The 20,790-nt window shown below is 45.6% G+C and overlaps 1 protein-coding gene and 2 pseudogenes across 4 annotated transcripts in view; 1 reads left to right on the forward strand and 2 right to left on the reverse strand.

The window, feature by feature from the left end:
- Nucleotides 1-3,064, reverse strand: part of RIN2 (Ras and Rab interactor 2) — a 240,440-nt gene extending 237,376 nt beyond the window's left edge. The window contains exon 1 of one of the 4 annotated variants that reach the window (XM_053574259.1): nt 2,970-3,064. The gene's annotated coding sequence lies outside the window, so the exon portion shown is untranslated. Of the gene's footprint in view, nt 1-1,848; nt 1,972-2,207; nt 2,344-2,432; nt 2,564-2,969 lie in introns of those variants that run through there. The other 3 variants (XM_053574257.1, XM_053574254.1, XM_053574258.1) reach the window with 3 other exon arrangements.
- A 5,775-nt stretch (nt 3,065-8,839) lies between these two features.
- On the reverse strand, nt 8,840-11,147 carry LOC128573786 (ATP-dependent RNA helicase DDX50-like; annotated as a pseudogene).
- Nucleotides 11,148-20,575: 9,428 nt separating this feature from the next.
- LOC128574419 (uncharacterized) lies at nt 20,576-20,751 on the forward strand (annotated as a pseudogene).
- Nucleotides 20,752-20,790: the final 39 nt, after the last annotated feature.

Genomic DNA, 20,790 nt, shown 5'->3' on the forward strand with positions numbered 1-20,790 from the left:
GAATGGCTCCCCTTCACATGTACTGACCTCCCTTGGCAGAAAAGAAATGACTTGCTTGTAGAAGCAGAGGCAGAGTGGCGCTCCTTTTTGGAGTAGATAGTGGCCCTTGACTTTGGAGAGGGTAAGTGGGTGGAGCATTCTGGGTGGGGATAAAAGGATTGCTGGAAAGTTATCTCTAAACAAGCACAAATCATCACCCTCAAGGGAGTCAACCTCCTTCCCACCTGCTCTTATTTCAGAGGTCAAGTGTAGCCCATTTCATCTCCTCGCCTCTGATACCCGTCTGCAGGAGAACCTCTCCAGACCTGGGAGGTCCTGGTAGCAGACTGGGTTTTCCCCCATGTCCCCAGCTTTCAACTACTGAAAGAGCAAGCCCCCTGTCAACAGCCTTCTTCCCAAGTCCCAATCCGTTTGGGGCCCCTCCCCATCTCCCACCTGTAGAGTCCTTTACTGAGGTGCCAGAGCATGGTTGGAGGACACAGGTGTTCCAGAGACAAACTGGAATTGGAGACAAAATGAAAGTGAACACTCTTATATATACTTAACAAAATAACTTCCCATATTTGAACTAGGCAAAAAGTTAGCAAAACTCTACAGTCAATAAACACAGTTGCGTGCCATGGTCGAGCCTCCTAAAGGGGTGGGGAAAGGGTGGGAGTGGACTCGCACTGTCTCCACTGCCCAGCAAAGCAGGCTCATAGCAACACCCATCTCTATTTAAAACATTTATATTTGTTCATCCTGGATTTTTTAAAATATTGCATTAAAATATTACTTATCTTAACTCCTGGGTGCTCCCAAGTGTTTATTTTTGCTTTAATGTTTACAAATGCCTTTTGGTTGGAGGGTCCTCTGAAGTTTGGTTACTGATTACAGCGTGTTCCTAAGAAACGCCAATGCGCCCGGAGGAACCCCACAAGGAAGCGCAGCCTCTTCCTTGAGGAAAGCCCCAGGGATCTGAGAGCTCTGAGAAGACAGGCGCCTCTGAGGGCGCAGGGGGCCGAGCTTGCGCTGTATTTTTGGCTACACATCACAGGCTTTAAAGCTCAACGCCCGCAAACACTGGGAACACTGCGGTGCCCCGCCGTCCAGGGGCGGGCAGCCGCCGGCGGGTGGACGTCGCGCTCGTGGGAGCCGAGGCCAAGGGTGGAGAGGCCTCAAAGTGGGAAAGTGGTCCGGTCCCTTCCCGGCAGGAACGCCAGGCCCCGCCTCCGCCCGCTATGCTGCGCTGCCATCAATCACCTCGACAGCCCAGGAGCCCCCAGCCCGGACTCGCCGACCCTCCTGCCAGGCCTTTTCCTCTCGGGGGAAGAAATCTTCCGTTGAGCGTCTGCCCTGCACGGTGGCTGGATGCACCGGCGGGGTGCGCGCTGGGGGCCTGGGATGTGCGACCCCCGGCCCGGCCAGTGCACACAGGCTCCGGGCGCACTTGACATCCCGCAGGCAGCCCTTCAGGTGGAACTGCACCAAGGTTCACACCTTCCCCTCCCGTGCACACGTGCACACACCCGCGCCTCAAGCCACGGTGTCTACAACCCGCCTGCCCCTCACCCCACACCCGTAGAGTTCAGCTGAAGACACCCAGTGACCCTGCCTAGGCCACCTCGTGAGTCCGCCGGAATGCCACCCTGCTCCCGTCTCCATTCCCGAGCGCCCCCTCCTCCATCTGTCCCCCACGACCCCCGGGAAGGTTCGCTGGCTCTCTCCCGGTCTCCTCCGCACGGGAGAAGGGTGAGCGCCGCAGCGCCCGGCGCCTGCAACCCCAGAGAGCCCCGCCCGTCTCCAGAGCCTCCGCGGGAGCTGGGTGCGGGCACAGGGGGTGGGGTCTCCGCTGCCACCGCCCCTTACCTCGATCGGGCCCTCCCCGCAAGTCTCGGAGGCGGGGGCGACCGGTGGCCCCGCGGGCGAGCGTGGGGCTGGGTTTCCCTACCCGGGAGGAGCAGGAGGAGGTGGAGGAGGAGGAAAGGGTGGAGGGGCGGGGAAGGAGAGGCAGGGGAGGGAAGGGCTTTGTGTGCCCGCGGCCCTCCCCGGCTGCAGAGCTAGCCACCCCCTCCCCCAACCGCCCCACGGAGCTAGCGGAGGGGATGGGGCGGAGGATCGGATCCAAGGTGGCGACGAAAGCGCTTGCGCGACCCCAGGTCCGGCCACCCCCTTCCCCTCGCACCGCCTACCCTCCGCCCCTCTTGTTGTCGGCGCTCGGCGCTTACCCTGTTACCAGGAACCCAGGCTGCAACGAGGAAAGACTCGGATCGGAAAGTTTATCTAACTCGGAGTAAACTTGGCTGCACCGGCTCCTGACCCGCCTCGGCGCCGCGGCCCCCCTCTTCTGCGCACCCGGGCGAGGACCAGTTGCGTTCTTGGAGATTCTTCCTTTTCTGGTTCTTTCCCAAACGCAAGCGCATCCCCTTCCCGTACCAAACTCCGCCGCCCACCTTCGGATCCCAGGACCCGGCGCGGGAGCTGCAAAAGCCCCACTCGGGAGGCCTGCGTTGGCCGCGGCCCTGGTCCCGGGGCAAGTTCTCTGGGGTTGCACACGCTCTGAGAGCCAGGGCCGGTTGTTTTGCTCGGTCCTCGCCTGCCAGGGGCCGCCTGGGATTGTTTGTGTGCGCGCTGGGCGGCCCAGCCCCGCCCGGCCCGAAGGAGCGCGAGCCGCGGGGAGGCGGAACGCGGTTTGGCTGTGCGCGTCGCGCCCTTGCTCACCCACCAAAGGCAACGTCCAAGGCAGGGCGCGGTGGGTTCCTGAGAGGGAACCTCACCTTCCGCTGGGGACAGCACCTTTGGGGATTAATTGCCGGCAGCGTAGGAATCATATATCACTTCCTGCGCAAACCCTCTTGGCTCAAATCCCGCCTTCCCAAGGAGGCCTTCTCTGAGCAGCGCACCTATTTAATTCTGCGACCTGTGCCAGACACCAGCGCTCTAGGCCTCGTTCTTTCTCGTTTTCACTTCGAACACGCCAGAGCACTTACTGATGTTCATGGTTTACTCCGTCACCCACCGCTGCCCCCAGAATGTCAGCTCCGCCAGGACGGGGAGACCTCGGCTTTGCTCCCCAGTGTAACTCCGGCGTTGGGACTGTGACCGGCCTGCAGCGGGTGCTCAGTTATTCATTAAATGGGTGACTGGGAAGAGAAAGGGAGTCACCACGGGGTATGGATTCTTGGGAGCCTGAGCTGATGATAAATAATAAATAAATTTGGGATTTTAGAAGGCAGAGATCACAGCAAAGAACTCATGAAATCCAGGTCCTTCCCACTACTGGTCTGAAGCAAACCAAGAACAGAAATACGGTCCATTTTTTAACATTTCAGTGCCCTGCTTCTGTCCAAAACAAGGGACGCTGACACCCTCAGGCTGTCCCTTTGTCTCTTTGAGGTTCCTTCTGTGACACTGGCTACTTCCATATCTCTCACACTGTCAGTAATGAATGAATCCCCAGTGCAAGAGGTGGACAGAGATGGCTGGACTCTCATTTAGTTTCTAAGTTGAGCTGACAGCAATTCTTAAGAGGTCGTTCCTACCGACAAGCGGAGAGATGGACAGAGAAGGTAGAGCTGGTCCCACATCCTCCCTCTTTCCCTTTTTCAGCCCCAGAGTGAAGGCCCTTCTCCCTGTTCTTCGTTCTCTCCTTCCACTCACCCTCTTGAAAACTTCCTTTATCTGTGGACATTGTGCCACGGTTGGTTGGTTGGTTGCCTAAGCTCAGTCTGTTCCAGAACTCTGGGCCCATTTGGCTCTGCCCTCCCCCAGGAAAACATCATTTACTGAAGATTTGAATTTGGGGATGATCCATTCACAACTTTTCATTGAGCACCTGCTCGGTGTCAAGCACTGTCCTAGGCCCCAGGGCTACAGCACTGAACCAAGCAGAGGAAACCTGGTGCCCGCTTGGAGCTCACTTTCTAGTGGGGACAGAGACGGTCTCAGACAAAGGCAGTGCATGGCTTGGCCGTTACGTGCTGGAAAGGCTGCCCTTTCAAACAAACAGTGGTCAGGAAATATTGCAAGGACCTAGGGCTAAAGTAGTGGACCTCCTGGACTTACCTCATTTTTGGCAGGTTTAACCTCCTACCCCCAGGGTCCCTGGAGCCTGGCGTGGCCCCACTCCAGTGAGCTATAGAGGATAAGTGCTCTGGGGGCATTTTTGTCAGCTGGGGACCTGCTAGCCAAGAAAATGCCATTTCTAATGAAGTTATTTCCCCTTTAAAGTAAATCAAGCAGGGTTGATTCTGTAAGCATTGCTCAGAGCTAGCAAGGCGGCAATTTCTTCCTCTCCTTTTTTCAGCAGGACAAGTAAGGTGAGGGTAAACAAAAGATGACCTGAACAAAAAGCAGGTTTTTACTCCATGGGTCTGAAGCTATAAAATGATCATGGTAATAATTATGGCAATTCTTTATTTATTGATTCGTCTCTGCTGGTATTGCCACCCTGGGAGATAAGTAGAGAATAATAGAAGATAGTTACCACTGTTAGGAGTTACCTAATAGTAACAGGAGTTAGAACTACCTGCCTCCTTCTCCAAAGATGTTCACCGGTGACAGGTAGTTCTCAAGAGGAAGGGACATCTGAAAGGATACATGATTTTTTCTTAATGTCTTTGTTTCAGAATCTAAAAGGCATCAGTAATTTCCCCTGGATTATGGAATTATTGGAAGTTTAACTTTTCAAGTGGTATGTTTATAATGTTTGAATATTTTAAATATTATATTAATACTTTTTTTTTGAGACAGAGTCTCACTTTGTCGCCCTTGGTAGAGTGTCGTGGTGTTATAGTTCACAGCAACCTCAAACTCTCTGGTTTCAAGTGATCCTTTTTCCTCAGGCTCCCAAGTAGCTGGGACTACAGGCGCCCACCGCAACGCCTGGCTATTTTTCCAAACGGGGTCTTGCTCTTGCTCAGACTGGTCTTGAACTCCTGACCTCAGATGACCCACCTGCCTCAGCCTCCCAGAGTGCTAGGATTACACATGTGAGCCACTGAGCCTGGCTAATACTTGGTTAATCAGAAGCATTAATTTTTATACAGGGTGGATATAACGTTCATGTGCAATTCAAAATAGTTTAACATAGTAAAATTGCAATGAACTTTATGCCCTCCCCATATATGGTATAGGATTTTATAAACGGAATCAGAAGCACAGTGTAAAAGCAAAGTTAAATGTAATTATCTAACATTTTGTTATCTTCTCTGACTTCATTATTTAAATCATTTTAAAATCTCCAAACTTTGAGGTTCGTCGTTGTTCTTTAATTTTTTATTATTTTCAAGTTTACTGCATTGTGGTCAAAGGACATAACTTGTAAAGTTTCTGCTTCTTTGACATTAGTGAGGTTTTCTTTGTAACCTAGTATATGACTAATTTTGAAAAAATATTTCCATATTTATCAGAAAAGAGGGCATATTAAGCATGCCCCATCATCTAGTTCCACACTTAGCATACAGTTGTTAGAAAAATTGTTTATTAGTGAGCACGAACAGTAATTAGTTAAATGTTAATTCATCTTATGTATTTATTCAACATCTCTGTCATTTTATAATTTTGTCGAAAAGCCAGTCTCCTAGTTGATACCCTGCTTTCTTCCTTCACTCTCTTCCTGAATAAAACAGATTTCGGGCAGATATGTTAATATCTTTCATTTCAACTGGAGCTCTGACATCTTTCTTTGACTTTCAACCATTTGTATTCTAGCATTTTCATGCTGTGTAACACACTACATAAATATTTATATGTACTATCATTTCCCCACGGATTGCATAGTTATCAGTATAATAAACCTCCTCTGCCCCATTCAATGCATTTTCCCTTGATTTATTCTTTGACTGAAATTCATGACATGACCCTACTTTCTTTGTCTTTGCACTCATCAAGGAAATTGTCATCCATCCTCTACTCTAAGAGCATCGGCCTTGTTTTGTTTTAGATGAGTCCTTTTAAAGCAATATATACATAATCAGATTTTATTTTTAAACCCAACTAAGGATATTGGTTTAATTTCTGCCATCTTAATTTTATGCTTTCTTAGTTTTATAAAACCCTGCCATTTCCTAAATTTTGTGGCTTTGGTTAACATTTCTTTGTCTAACCTCCCACCATTTGGAAAGCATACTTCCTATTTGAACCATAGTAGTTCTTTGATTCATTTTTTCAAAACTAATTTTATCTATGGAGTGGCAGGCACTGTCCTTGGTTCTGTGGGTATGCCCTAAAATGGATAAAATCTTTCTTTCAAGGTGCTTAGCATCGCATAGGGAGGCAGACAGTAGGCAGCTTACACAGGAAGCTACAGCCGGGCTCAGGGCCTGCCAGGAAAGAACAGGGTGCCGTGAGGGAGAGTGACTCCAGGGCGTACTTAAGTCTGGGCCATGCTCAACTTGGGCTATCAGAGAAGGCCTCCCTGAGAAGGTTGTGCTTACACTGAGGCAGATGACAAGAAGGACCCAGACAGATGAATATTTGAGGAACACTCCAGTCTAGGCAGAGAAAGAGCCAGAAAAGGTCCTCAGGTGGGTGTCAAGGAACAGAGCGGCCACTGTGTCTGGAGCAGGAGGTTTGGGGAGAGAGAGTCATGGAGGGTTTCAGCAGGGAATGGCTCAGTCATTTTCAAATGACCACAATGGATGGCAGGAGGAGAGGAACATTGAATGGAAGAGGTTGACAGTGAGGGAGGCTTGTGCTCACCAGGCAAGGGGTGACAGATTAGGTAGCAGATACCGAGGAGAATGGGTTCATTAAAGGTGTACTCAGGAAGCAGGACCCAGGGGCGGCATTCCTCCTCGCCTCTCGTCCCTCCTGTAGTACATTTGGACTTCTCTACAGTTGAATTTAGCCATCAGCTAGAGAGTAATGTACAATAGCAAATATTTGCCTACTTTAACTGGTAAAATATTGTCTCCTTTGAGACTATGAAAACTCAGAAGTTATAATGATATAGAGTGGCATTTAAAAAAATTCTGTGTGTGTATACCTTGCTATGGCTCTGATGTTTATCCCCTCTAAAACGTATGGTGAAAGTTAATTGCCTTTGTAACAGTATTAAGAGGTGGGATCTGTAAAGGTGATTAGTCTACAAAGCTCCAGCCCAGTTGGTGGAATTGGGGCTGTTGTAAAAGGGTGAACTTTCCCTCTTACTCTCTCTGGCCCTTCCACCTTCTGTCATGTGATGACACAGCACAAAGGTCCTTGTCAGATGCCAACCCCTTCGTCTTGGACTTCCCAGCCTCTGGAACCATCAGAAATAAATTTCTGTTCATGATAAATTACCCAGACTCAGGTAATCTGTTACAGCAGCATAAAACAGACTAAGATAGCCAGGTGTTGTGGCAGCACCTGTAGTCCCAGCTACTCGGGAGGCTGAGGCAAGAGAATCTCTTGAGCCCTAGAGTTGGAGGTTGCTGTGAGCTATGATGCCATAGCACTCTACGGAGAATGACAAAGTAAGACTCTGTTTCAAAAACAAACAAACAAGGAAACAAACAAACAAACAGACTAAGACATATACTAACAAGTTTTCAGGGCACATGGCAGAAGTCCTGTAGAGGAGAGGGAAAGAGGGATCACGTATACACTAACCTTTCTGGCTGAGCATCTGGGTGAATTGTGAGGCCATTTGCTGGGATGGCAGCAGTTTTCAGAATCTTTAATTAGTTTGAAAACTGACTACTCTGATTACCAAAATTAAATATGCCTGGCTCTGCCCATCTTAGCATGGACTTTACCATGTTTCCTTATTCCTGCCCAGGAACAGCTTCTGCCCACAGTCTAGTTATTCTTTGTTTATATATTCTGGACTTAAAGTCATATTTGGATTAGTGAATCATTATTTTTAGAATATAGGACTCATCTTTCAGGAATTATTTTTATGTCTATCTTCAGATTTCAATTTTATTTATAGCAATCATTTAGACTTAATCCTATATTTTCACTTGTTTCAATATCTACTTCCCTACCTTTCACATCATGTCTTTGCCATTCTTAGTGACTCACCTTTCATCAGCTAGAATATAACTCAAAAACTTTTTCTCAAGAAGAAAAAAGGTCATAAATTTTCTAAACAAATGTGTTTCTGAGAAAACCTCTATACACATGAATGTGTTCAGAGTTCTTATTTTCTGTGGTGGATTATACGCAGAGATGGCCCCCAACAGTTCTCACATCCTGCTATATACACATTTATCACTTTTACCATCAAGAGTTTGGGCTACTTACTCTTCTCTTGAATCTAGTCCTGCCCTCTGACTTGCTTTGACCAACAGAATGTGACAAAAGTGATGCCATGTGACTTTCCCCTTAGGATTTTAATGGCCTGGCAGCCCCCATTTTTACCTTCATGGGATACAAAGCTGTATAAATAATCTTGGGATTGGCTCTGAATGATGAAACTCTACGTGAGGAGAGAGTCTTAGACAGCTTTTGGTCATCTGGTCACCTAGCTGAAGCTCTGGGCATCTTGCATGACCCAGCCATAGCTGAGCTTCCAGCTAAATTCAGCCACATCGATGTCTTTTGCTGACACCATGTGGTGTGGAAGAACCATCAGCTGAGCCTAGCCATCCATATAATAACAAAAAGTAAACAATTTCTGTTTTAAAGCATTTAAAGTTTTGGGGGAAGTTTGTTACACAACAATAGATAAGTGATACCATTTCTTTTCAAAACCAATAGACATTGCTTTAGTAACTTTTTTTTTTAAGGAGGTTTTTTTATTCAAAGGTAAAACTGGATAAGTAGATTTGTTTACAACCATTCTTGTAAAATACTTTTTTAAAAAATACGACCAACTTCTTTGCAAATAGCATACACATACCTCAACTGTGATGATTTAATTTTTGGTGGATAATGTGCATGATTAGGCAGAAATAGGCAAGCTCACACTGGTAGATTAACTATCCAATACTCAATCAAAACTCCATTTGTGGCCCCCGCTGCTTGATCGATTTCTGTTCCCATTTTGTCTTCTACCATCTTGTCGACTTCCTGAGTGACTTCCCTGTTGACTCTGTCTACCAGACCAGCCACCAGATCAACCACCTGATCGACCTGACCTGCCTGACCAGCCACTCCTCTGTCTGGAATTAGAAGATGTGTTTCCACCATAATATTCTTCAATTTCAGGTAGTTTGACTGGCACTGAGAGTAACCAGTCTGAATCATGCCACTTGGCCTGTAACCTTTCTGACTCAGCCGTGGGAACATCAAAGCAAACACCCATATTTCCTTTTAGGAGGCACATTCTGGTAATCTGGGACACAGCATTACTACTCAGCTTTCTGTTAAGTTCTTTCCAAGCATAGCTGACATCCTGTATTTCCTCTAGGCTTTCCAAAGTCATGATCACAAACCCCTTATCAGAGGTGATTAAAGATCATGGTTCAAAGTTTGATGCACCAGAAATGTGGGCTAATGCTGCAACCAATGCATCCACTGCCCCCTTCTCTTCTATCAGACTCTGAGCTGATGGTCGGAAAAAATCAACAGCAGCATAAGAAACTGAAGCCAGAGACCTGATGGCATCCATGCTTTTAGACTTAACTAAATCCATTGTAGAAGGAACACCTACACATTTAAAAGTAATTCCTGCTTTTTGTTCCACATATCTTAGTTGACCTCTTTCCCTTGGATAAAAACATATACAAATCCCTGTCTGGCCAGCTCTACCTGTGCATCCAGAGCGGTGGATATAGGACTCAACATCCTGAGGAGGAGAACTTTGAATCACCAGGTCAACCTCAGGAATGTCCAAACCATGGGCAGCCACATTGGTTGCCACCAAAACTTTAAAACTACCTTCTCTGAAGCCTTTCAGCGTAATTTCTCTTTGTGATTGTGCAATGTCTCCATGTAAACACTGGGCATTATGTTTTATGTGTGGATTCATGGCCATTCCTGTTACATTCTTCTTGGTCTCACAGAAAATAATAGCCCTCCCTTCAGAACCACTGTAGACTTGAAGGACATCTCCAATAACTGCTGGCCTCTGAGACCAATGACACTGGATGGCCAAATGTTCCACAGTAGTTGCAGCCTTTTGAGTCATTTTTCCAACAAGGTCAACCTGTTCATATCTGGATTTCATGTATTTTTTTGCAACTTTGTATACCCACTGTGGGCAAGTTGCAGAAAAAAGTAAAGTCTGAGGATTGTCTTCAGAATCAGTTTTGTAGGATTCATGAATAATGTCTTCAACTTGCTCAGCAAAACCTAAATCTAACATCTGATCCACTTCATCAAGCACAACATGGCGCAGTTTAGAAAGATCCAATCGGCTGCTCTGCAAATGGTCTTTGATATGACCAGGGGTCCCAACCAAGATGTCAATACCATTTCGAATATGATTTATTTGGCTTTGATATGATGTTCCACCATAAAAACATGCCACACTGAGCTTCCTAGTTATATCTTTGAAGTCTTTGGCTATTTGGTTTGCCAGTTCCCTTGTTGGAGCCAAAACAAGTACCTTTGGTGAGCGGCTTTTTAAAATTGTTTCTTGATTTCTTTGGAGTCTTTCAATCAAGGGGATGGCAAAAGAGAATGTCTTTCCTGTTCCTGTCTGTGCTTGAGCTATTAAATCTTTTCCTTCATATACAGGACCAAAGGTCTTAACTTGAATAGGAAAGAGATATGTTACCCCCTCGACCTTTCAGAAGCTTTACAGTTTCTTCAGAAATAGGAAAATTTGAGAAGGCTCCTTCTTTCTGTTCACGTGTTAGTGTCTCCTCCAGTTTACTGTCATTTGATTTATGAGTAGAACTATCTAAGGATGATACTTGTTTTGACTTTTTTTCATATTCATCAATATCTCCATTTGGTAGATCTTTTCTTCTTGACTTATGAGATTTAGAGAATTCATCTGAAAGTCTATTAAATCCTTCTTCAGTGTCTCCATTTAGCTTCTCTTTCGTTTTAGCTTTTTTGGGCTTGGGAGCATCCAAGTCATTCACAACACCATTTTCTCTTGTTTTTGATTTCTCATCTGAGTCGTAATGGTGCCTTGACTTTCTTCTATCACTACTCCTTCATGCTCAGCAAAAAGCATGGTATAAATTAGGTTCAATAAATACCTTTTGCCTCTCCTTCCTCTGGCTCTCAGACTCCTCCAAGGGTGCTTCCAGCTCCATAATGTCCCCCCGGAGGAGTTTCCCAGGCATTACTGGCCACCGCCGCCACCGCCTCCCTCCAGGCACAGTGGCCACAACCACCCACGGGCAGCAACGGCGTGAAAGTACTGCTTTAGTAATTTCTAATATTTAACCTCAGTGAGAAATCTAGATTCAGCATGACTTGCTCTCCCTCATGTTACAGACACTGCTTTAAATGCTTTAAGAATATTTCTTCATCTTCTTAAGTTAAGCGACTTCCTAGGACATCTTAGAGTACGAGTATCTTTTCATTGATTTGGTTAAGCCTTCTCATCTCTCTAAAAATTTCAGCTCCAAAAATGCTTCTTTAGTGATAGCTTTGATTATTGCTTTTGTTCTATTTGTTCTGATTCCTTTATCTAGACATGGATCAGCAACTGTAAAAGAAATCTGACCCACAACCTGTTTAAGTAAATAAAATTTTATTGGAACCCAGCCACTTATTTATACTATGGCTTTCATGCTTCAACAGCAGAGTTAAGTAGCTGCAACAGGAATCATCTGTATTAAACATGTCTTTTTATACTGATTCTTTGACATCTGGGCCTTGCCGACACTGGAAGAGACTGCCCCTCTCAGGGATAGCTAATTCCTAGAGATAGCAAACAACTCTGTCCAGGAATGTGCCTTTCAAATGCAAACTAGCCAATCTGAGTCTATACTGCAACTACCTTCTTACACAGACCTTCATACTTGGGCCACGATCCACCTGCCCTAATCACCCCAAGACCAGGCACCAGGCAACTAGGGACAGTCACTATGCCCCATAGCCCACTGAAATTATTCAAACCAGCCAGTCCTAAACCTCTTCACCCTACCTTGCCCATTTTTGCAGAAACCACAAAAAAGTTCCACCTCACATTTTCCCCTCACTCTCTGCCTCCTCACCAACCATGGTCTTTCTCTGTGTGTCATCCCACCCTCAAATTTATAATGTGCCCCTTCTATTGGGAACTGTAACACACTATCTTTCCCTTCCTTCCTTCCTTCCTTCCTTCCTTCCTTCCTTCCTTCCTTCCTTCCTTCCTTCCTTCCTTCCTTCCTTCCTTCCTTCCTTCCTTCCTTCCTTCCTTCCTTTCTTTTTTTGCCAGAGTCTCAAGCTGTCACCCTGGGTACAGTGCTGTGGCAACCTCAATCTCTTGGGCTCAAGTGATCATCTTGCCTTAGTTTTTCTATGTCTTGAGTTTTGCTCAGGCTGCTCTTGAACTCCTGAGCTCAAGCAATCCACCTGTATCAGCCTCCCAAAGTGCTAGGATTACAGGCATGAACCACCGTGCCCAGCCAACACACTATCTTTTCAATGGCAATCCTCTCATTCAACCTTGATGATTTATCCTTTTCACCATACATGAATAATAAACCTACATTTAAAACATCTGGCTTACAAGGGCTTAAGGATACTAGAGTATTTGTCCCTTAACAAAAAGTTTTCTGACAGCTGATATAGGCTACCTACAATTCTTCAATTGGGTCACTCTTTTTCATGTAACTGGTCTTGGCTTCTCACCTGCTTTTCAACCTGCTCCAATATGTTCCCAACAATGGACTGAAATGGCTTTTGTGGAAGTCATTATATCCCAGGAAGGGGTCAATTCTGAGCTGCAAAGGCAGGTGGAGGGGTTGGAAGGCTTAGGCAGAAGGCAGGGCTTTGGTGCCCCCAAGTGGAGGCAGCCTTGCAGGGAGTCTGCAGGTAAGCTAATGGAAGTGGGTGTCCCATGTGACTGTTTAGGGGTGCATCTTCATTTCTTCCCAGTTGGTCCTCAGTGGGGTAATGGCAACAAAATGAGGGACGTGTCAGTTACCGATCAAGTCCTGGCAATGTGGGACTGCTTGTTGCAAGGACTATTGTGTGGCATCCTGGCAGCTTGTTGGAGATAGTCCACCGACTTCCAACAGATTTGTCTTATAAGCAGCGGGCTGGCTTCTGGTCTGGGTGCCTGGGCAGGCTGCTGCAGATTGTTGGTGAGAGCTCCATTTTAGCGGATGGTCTGGCTATTGTCAATTTTTGTGTTCAGCCTTTCAGCTCCTAGGGGCCTGCAGTCCCCTGCCTGGTAGCCACGGTCACCAGAAGAGCATTCCTCACTCTAACACATTCTCAGAAGACAAAGTTTTATATGTATGTCAGGTCATAGGTGCTGGGACAATGGGGACCAAAGATGCCATTCTTGGCAAGGGAAAGCATCCCCAGAAAAAGAGGAAAATTAAAAAGTAAGCTGGGTGAGTTGGAACAAAGAAAAGTCACCTAGTTTACTTTTTCTTTTCTTTCTTTCTTTTTTTTTTCTTTTTGAGACAGAGTCTCACTATGTCACCCTAGGCAGAGTGTCATGGTGTGACAGCTCACAGCAACTTCCAGCTCTTGGGCTTTAGAGATTCTCTTGCCTCAGCCACCCAAGGTGCTGGGACTACAGATACCCACCACAATGCCCAGCTATTTTTTGTTGCAGTTATCATTATTGTTTTAGCTGGCCTGGGCCGGGTTCGAACCTGACAGCCTAGGTGTATGTGGCTGGTGCCATAACTACTGTGCTACAGGCATCAGCCAACTAGTTTACTTTTAAGTTATCCATTGCTAGCAAGCTTCCTGCCTTTTCTGAAATTCTAGCCTGTTGGGGATACAGCTTACAAACACTCCTGCTGGGTCTTTGAGCACTCTGAGGAAAAATGGCCATAGAAGAGACTATGGCAAAGACCCAGAAAGATACATTCACTGAGTCATTTCCTGCCTAGTAAACAGGCAAAGCAGATACCCATTGTGGAGATTTGCATTTGCCTGGGGCAGAGTTCAAGGGAATAGCTCAAGCCCTGAGATATGGGCAGAAGAGCTTTATATCCCTTATGGCAGAGGAAGATCCTCTGTGGTAGTGATGGGAGGAAAATTCCTCCCTCCCACCAATTCCTCAGAGGAGATTAATGCCAGAGGTGTTTTACTGCACAGGGAACTAGCGGAGTTTAACACTTTCCTAGAAATCTGTGTGTGTGATCTCAAGTGGGAGGTTCTCCCAATACAAGGCTCAGATTTCAGATTTCTCAAGGCTAGTCAAACCCTTAATAATAATAATAGGAGCTGATATGCTCACTCAGAGAAACTGCTGGTGTCTTTGTTCTCTCCCTCGTCTTACCCTCTGGGCAAATAGACTCCAATAAAAGCAGAGTGGAGCAAACACTTGGTGCCGTTGACAGAATCCCACAAATGGGCAATGGACCCCTGGGTTTCCACCTTTAATTCTATTCTGTGTCTCATGTCTCTTTCTCTGCTATTGTCTCTAACTCTGTATTTCTTTAGTTGGTCACCGTCAGTTCCACAGGTCTTAGTGGACCCTGCCCCTGGGGCAGGACCACAACATTTGGCACCCAACGACAATAGGGGTGACCTCCTGTCACCATTGCTATACTCCACTGAAGCAGGTCACAAGTCCTGCCCACACTAGACAGGGATGGAGCATCTTCCTGCTACATAGCACTGTGCATAACACAAGAGGAGATTCTTGGAGAGCACCTGTTGGTCACCACCACCGCCTGGCATTCCACTATACAACACCCCACTCAGCTTCATCTTTACACTTGAACAAGAAGGAGCTGTGACAAGGAGCTATTCCACTGGGCAGTATCTGCCTGGCCTGGGGCCTGCAGGAAGCAACAGTCCAGTGCTGCATTCCCAGGGGGCCCTCTTTTCCAAGGTCCTTCACTGTGGTGGGCTTTCCTATTGCCCTGATAGTCTCCTTTCAACACCTCTAGCTACCTGGTTGTGGCTGATTTCTATGCAAAAGAGGCCAGCTAACCAGGTAGAGAGGCAAGAGAAAAAATCAGAAGCTTTCATTCAACTGTTCTCTCAGTGGCCTATCTGGCCTCCTCTGGCCAGTGAGGAGGAATTGATCACCTAATTCCCTCCCTGGTTTCCTGACTATCCAACACTATTGGTGAACAACTACTTCTCCCCTAAATACCATTATTTCTCTGTGGCTCCTGCTTCTTTTACGTGTGGGGCCCTACACCCTGGTACACAATCTCTCCCTATTAGTGCTGGCCTCTAATCTAGGATGGGATGCTATGCTGGCTCTGTATTACAATGAGGATTGGAGACCACTGGAGAGTTTTATAAGCACCAGATGCCCAGGTCACCTCCCAGTTAGAGTCTCTGCAGTGGGACACAGCACAGGAAGTTTTGTAGTTACCCGGATAATTCTAATATGTAACTTGGCTCTAGAACGGTGTTTTTCAAACTTTTTTTTTTTTAATTTCATGGCACACTTGAACCTATATTAAACTTCCATGGAAGTTTATGTTGATTAAACAAAAAAGAGTAAAAATAAGAATATACTTACTGTGCTTTGAACTGCTTTCAAAAATAATTCAATTAGTGAAAAAATTGAATTCTTGAAATTAATTTAAAATTTGGTGGGACACACCAGTTGAAAATCACTACTCTAGAAGTATCACTGTTGAAGACATTGTAGTCTTTAAAGTAGTTCTTGGCCTCAGCTGAACACTAGAATCACCCGAGAAACTAAAAAGACATGGAAGTGTGGGCCCCAGCTCCACAGGTTTTTTTTTTTTTTTAATTGAGACAGAGTCTCACTTTGTCACCCTTAGTGGAATGCTATGGTGTCATAGCTCACAGCAATCTCAAATGCTTGGGCTCAAGCGATTCTCTTGCCTCAGCCTCCCTAGTAGCTGGGACTACAGGTGCCCACCACAACACTGGCTATTTTTTGTTGTTGTTCTTGTTGTTGTTGTTTAGCAGGCCCAGCTGGGTTCGCTCCAGCGGTTTTGGGCATCAGGACATTGACAAGCTCCCCAGATGATGTAAGTCACTGGCTTGACATCCATGTAGCAAAATGCTCCCAGCAACCAGGTAACATTCTTCTGCTCAGGAAAGGAGCAAGCATTCAGTTTTAGGTGTTATTAATAGAAGCTGTGGTCAGAAAACAAGGCTCTGTGTGGCTTTACCTCTAAAAGTTGAAGTCATTAAGAATATTTATTTAAGGCGAGATCAGATTCCCTGTTTTTAGGATAGTTTCCAAATGACCAGTTGAAATCTCCCTTTGATAGCACACTTGGCATGTGCTCTGGTTTCATAAACAGTATCAAGAGAATGTTATTCATATCCCCCATCTGGCACGTCAGTTTGAGTTTGTGAAGTGGTCCCAAACATGCCTTCAGGTTCAGAAGTGAGATCACTGCGGGCTGAGTTGCCAAAGGAGACAGCATGGACAAGTGGACTCAGCCTGGAACCTGAGGCTTAACTGGGCTGAAGGAGCAAGCCGCAGGTCAGAAGAGGGCACGGCAAGGCTCAGGTGCAGAGGTGGGATTGTGCTCCAGCGTCCAACAGACAGAGTTACTCAAAATACACAGGAGAGGAGAAAATGTATAAGGGACAGATGTTTTCCAACTGCCTCTGTTGATAGAATTCTTTCTTCCTATTGTTTCTATCAGCTACCTATTTACTTTTACAGGTGGATTCTGTGCTATAATTTGATTTCCATCTTCTAGACCTTGTTTATAGGTCTATGCTGAAGACCAAATACCAATAAGTCATACAAACATCGTTATAACTGTGTTCACGCTAAAGCCTTGTAGTGGGCCAGAACTCAGTTCCTGCTCTATGAATTGAATGTTACTATTCCTGGAACATTTAAAGGATAACGTTTCTAGCATCAAGGTCAAATATATTCTCTTTTCTTGCCCCCTTCAATTCCTCAAGATCATGCCTATGCTATGTTTCAGCTTACTTCATGTTGTAACCACTACTTTCTTAAAGGGTGCCCCTCACCAAGGCTTCTCACCGCCCTTCATTCCTGTTCTCCCTTCCTTCCTTTTTTCCTTTTCTTCTTCTTTCCTCCCTTCCTCCCCCCTCAATCTCTCCTTCCTTCCTCCCTCCCTCCTTCCTTCTGGTTATCTCCTATCAACAGAGGACATTCACCATTACACATCTTCAAAAATATCCAGCTGTTTAATTGTACTAAGTGCTTCAGGGAATTCACTTTCTCTCTGAAAACATGTTCCAGAGACTCCTACATCCTGTTCCAATGTGAACTGGCTGTTTTCTAGACCTGTTGGAAACTATAATCCTGAGTTTTTTTTTGTTTTGTAATTTTTTTTTTTTTTTGGTAGAGACAGAGTCTCTTTATTGCCCTTGTCTCCATCATTTTGTCTTAGAAAAGGCCCTAGAAGCTAAATTTCAGTCTGTGTTTGTCTGAAAGCATGTATTTTTCCCTCATGCTTGGTGAGTATGTTGGCTCCTGATGACATTTTGGTTCAAAATACTTTCCCCCTTAATCTGAAGGAGTCTCGTCGCTGTACTTTCCCATCTGGCATTGTTGAAGGAATTCTAATAGATGGTAGAGTGAATCTCCTTCTCCTTATAACTGATCTGATTTTCTTTTTCTCTGAAAAGTTGTCTTTATCATCCAAGTTGTAAAATTTATGGAATATGCCTGAACTGGATCTTTCCCTCTTTGCTTTGTGTTTTTTTCTGACAGTATCCTCATATCTGCTTGTGCCTCCATTAAATTTACTGTGGGTTCAAATTTATTGATGATTCTTATACAGATCTACTACTATTATGGTTTTAATTCCTCTAGTCACTCTGTACTTGTATTTTAAGGGGGTTTAGGGAGGGTAAAGAGGTAAGTATATGGGAATTGCCATTTGAACTCTTACTTCTCTGGATACTTTATTTGGATATTAAAGGAAAGGATGTCTGGAGAATGCCAAAGGACTCAGAGGTCCATGACTTACATCATGGGGAAGTTGCAGTGACTCTCACAGTGGTCAAAGCATCCTGGAGAAGTGACCTCAGGGGGATTTCCACATGCTCTGCCTTTAAACAAACTGTCATTGAATAGAAAAGAATATTCCAATGTCTCTGGACTATCTCTACGAGGTTTGCATTTATTCAGAACATTAAATAAAGGGTGGAAATAATCAGGGATGCTTACTGCATGAATTCTCCAGTACTTCAAGAATATGCCTGATGCTTGATGGTAGAGTGAATCATTTTATAATTCTTACATTCCACTGCTATCCGTAGTTGGCATATGAATTGCATCCTAAACTTAAAGATGGTATTACTTTTTCAAGTGTGAAATAATAAAAAAATCAAGGTGTGATGATTTTGAGCAGACATGATATAAGTTTAAGCCCTCTGAAGGGGTGGCACCTGTGGATCAGGAGTAGGGCGCCAGCCCCATATACCAGAGGTGGTGGGTTCAAACTCGGCCCTGGCCAAAAACAGCAAAAAAAAAAAAAAAAGAGGAAAGGCTTAAATGCCCTGTCCCTGATAAGTTGTAATTATGCTCAGGAGGAATTGAAGATTCCCTATATGGGATGAGCATCTAAGGGTGGAAGGGCAGCTGTATCTCTGGGTTAGGGCTCAGTCATGTGCAGACTCCTGAGCTCTCCTTCACTTGCTGTGATGTGGGACAGGAAAAACATCTATAAGGGAGTGTGGAGGCACACGAGTCTAAAATAGTGCCTTTAGAGTCACTAGGAAGAACCCTCCTCCTGGTGACTGCAGGGATCTATGTAGACCAATGAAGAAAAGCCAGAGAAAAAGAGGGCATCTCAGCAGGCACCTGAGTAAATAAATAGTGATAACCACTGAGTGGGCTGCCTCACAGGGTGTAGATTCAGATTCCTCCACTGGTCCCCTCTGAGCCTGGGTCTGACAAACTTGTATTTGGGAAAGTCATACCTGCTGTGCCCATCTTTAGCTGGTCTCCAAAAACATAGCTCATGGGATGGATGATTGCTGAGAACAATGGTGCTCCCAAAGTGGACGTCTCCTTGGGGCAGCATTTGGTAGCACCCAGCAGAGTGGGAAATGGGCTCTCGCTTGCTTTGCATCCATGCTCACCTTCCAGATGCCCAAAGGCTGGGACTCTGATTATCCTGGCCATCTTAGCATGTCTGCCACTGTCCTGCCCTGGCCCCAGCCTCAGCCTCTACCCCTCCCAAAGGAGCTCTGGCTACTTGGCCCTCTCTGAGCTGATGCTTCATAGAGAGCCCCCTCCTCACTTCCGCTTACCCTCTATATTGGGCCCTCAACCCACCTATGTCAGAGCAAATGGGAGCGGATGTTGCAGAAATCTTCATCTCTCTTTTGCACCCAGTCCCCACTAGAATGTGTCCCCAGCCCACCCACCCCATCTCAGTCCCATCCCACAAGCCTGTGCCCCACTGCAGCAGAGGGATCTAGTCCCATACTAGGGGCTTGGAGTGTGTGTGTGTGAAGATGCTGGGCAGGGACCGGGGGGGCCCTGGAACCTCCAGGTGCTTCCTAGATTGGGTCTTACCCCAAAATACTGTTTCTGAGGTAGCAGAATGTGTGTGTTTATCCTCTTCATACCATGGCTGCAGGCTGGACAGAGACACAGGGGGCTTTATCGGTGTTATGAAATCGTCCCTTGTTTACCAATGTCACAACTTTTTCCTGCAAAGAGTTAAGGTCTAATTAAAGAGATCAGGTATATTGATAGACTTGGTGCTGTTTCTGTGTCGCTCTCTGAATCATTCTCTTGTATCATTCTGAATACAAACTTGGTGGCTTAAAACAACAGAACTTTGTTCTCTCATGGCTCTGCAGACCAGAAGTCCGGAGTCAGTCAGGGATGGCTCTTTCTTGGGGGCTCAGAGTAGGTTATCTGTTCCATTTTTCTCTCCTAGCTTCTGGTGGTCTCTGGCAGTCCTTAGCGCTCCTCAATCTCTGCCTCATAGTCACCAGGTGTTTTCTCTGTGTGTGTCTGTCTGGGACCAAATTTCCCTCTTCTCATAAGGACCCCATTAGCAGGGGTGTTCAGTCTGTGTCCGAGGGCTGCATGCTGATTTTGTAAGGACAGTTGCTTATCTGTGGTGTTGGATCACAGATAGTATACTTGGACCATTTTTTTTCCCCTGCTAATCAGATGTCCTTAGTGTTTGTGTATTTAATATGTGGCCCAAGACAACTCTTTTTTTTTTTTTTTCTTTTGTGAGAGTCTCACTATGTCACCCTCGGTAGAGTGCCACAGCTCACAGCAATCTCCAACTCTTGGGCTTAAGCAATTCTCTTGCCTCAGCCTCCCACAGCTGGGACTACAGGCGCCCGCCACAATGCCTAGCTATTTTTTTGTTGCAGTTGTTTTAGCTGGTCTGGGCTGGGTTCAAACCTACCACCCTTGGTGTATGTGGCTGGTGCCATAACCACTGTGCTACGGGCACTGAGCCAGCCCAAGACAACTGTTATTCTTCCAGTACACAGCAGATGAAAAAAGGTTGGACAGCCTTGGATTAGAGAGTGAGTACCTAAATCCCATAAGAGCTCAACTTAACTTCATCATATTTGCAAAAACCTTGTTTCCAAATAAGATTACATTTACAGGTTCTAGGGGACAAGACTTCAACATGTTTTTGTGGGGGAACAACTCAACCCATAACAATTATTAAAAGATACTTAGAATATTGCTTCTCAGCCCTTTGGACTAAGATCAAGTGTGTTATCTGTCCTTATCAGTTTAAAAGATAATCAGAATGGGAAAGTGTGATACATATTGTTATTTGAGTAACAGTGCTCTGAAATTTTCTTAGGCTTATTCATAGCCACAAATACAGAAAGATTGGTTTATAAATACTCAGATTACTGAAAAATAGGAAAAATAAATGCTCTTGTTAGACA

This window comes from Nycticebus coucang, chromosome 21 (genome assembly GCF_027406575.1).
Source record: "Nycticebus coucang isolate mNycCou1 chromosome 21, mNycCou1.pri, whole genome shotgun sequence".
Classification (NCBI taxonomy): domain Eukaryota; kingdom Metazoa; phylum Chordata; class Mammalia; order Primates; family Lorisidae; genus Nycticebus; species Nycticebus coucang.